Raw genomic sequence first — 1,014 nt, 5'->3', positions numbered from 1 at the left:
GGAAAGGGCGATGACGTTCTCTACCACTAAGTGTCCACTCCACGCTCTCCTACCTAGGTCCCCACCTCCACCTCTACCTACCTAGTGTGCCCCACCTCCACCTCTACCTACCATACCCTACAGAACTTCTCCTACTTGCCAAAATGACTCTGCCGACTAGTCTAGTGTCTACAGAAAACACGTACAGCCGACGCCCTACAGCCAAATAAGACTCTGCCTCCTACCATGATGCCCGTGGAGAACAGGTCCTGAATGTCCTACGCACACACTGTCCTACAGAGACACCGGACCTACGGAACACGACGCTACGGAACAACCGACCTACGGAACACCGACCTCACGGATCACCGACCTACGGAACACCGACCTACGGAACACTGACCTCAGACACTGGACCTACAGCACAATAAGAACTAGTTCTACTCTAACAGAACACTGTCCTACAGCCAATAGAATTAGTCCTACTCCTACTGTCCTACAGAACACTGTCCTACAAGCCTAGAACTAGTCCTACTCCTACCTGTCCTTACAAGACACTGACTACAGCAATAGAATAGTCCTACTCCTACCTGTCCTACAGAACACTGACCTAACAGCCAATAGAACTATCCTACTCCTTACTGTCCTACAGAACACTGACCTTCAGGCCAATATAACTAGTTCTACTCCTGACCTGTCCTACAGCACACTGACCTATCAGCCAATATACACTAGTTCTACTCCACCTGTTCTACAGAACCTGACCTACAGCCAATAGAACAGTCCTACTCCTACCTGTCGCTACAGAACACGGGGGGGGGGATGTCCTACAGCCAATAGAACTAGTCTTACTCCTCCCCTGTCCTACAGAACTGTCCTACAGCCAATAGAACTAGTCCTAACTTCCTCACTGTTCCCTACACGAACACTGACCTACAGAACATTGACCTACAGCCAATAGAACTATTCTACTCCTACCTGGTCCTACAGAACGACTGTTCCTACATGCCAATTAGAACTAGTCTACTCCTACCC

The 1,014-nt window shown here is 49.4% G+C and overlaps 1 long non-coding RNA gene across 1 annotated transcript in view; it reads right to left on the bottom strand.

The window, feature by feature from the left end:
• Positions 1-547: 547 nt before the first annotated feature.
• Positions 548-1,014, bottom strand: part of LOC139026024 (uncharacterized) — a 764-nt gene continuing 297 nt past the window's right edge. The window contains exon 3 of the long non-coding RNA XR_011477733.1: positions 548-589. This is a non-coding gene — a long non-coding RNA (uncharacterized lncRNA). The remainder of the gene's footprint in view (positions 590-1,014) is intronic.

Source organism: Salvelinus sp. IW2-2015, unplaced genomic scaffold (genome assembly GCF_002910315.2).
Source record: "Salvelinus sp. IW2-2015 unplaced genomic scaffold, ASM291031v2 Un_scaffold3758, whole genome shotgun sequence".
Classification (NCBI taxonomy): domain Eukaryota; kingdom Metazoa; phylum Chordata; class Actinopteri; order Salmoniformes; family Salmonidae; genus Salvelinus; species Salvelinus sp. IW2-2015.
The sequence above is the reverse complement of the archived record's forward strand: the minus strand, read 5'-3'. Positions and strand labels throughout refer to the sequence as shown.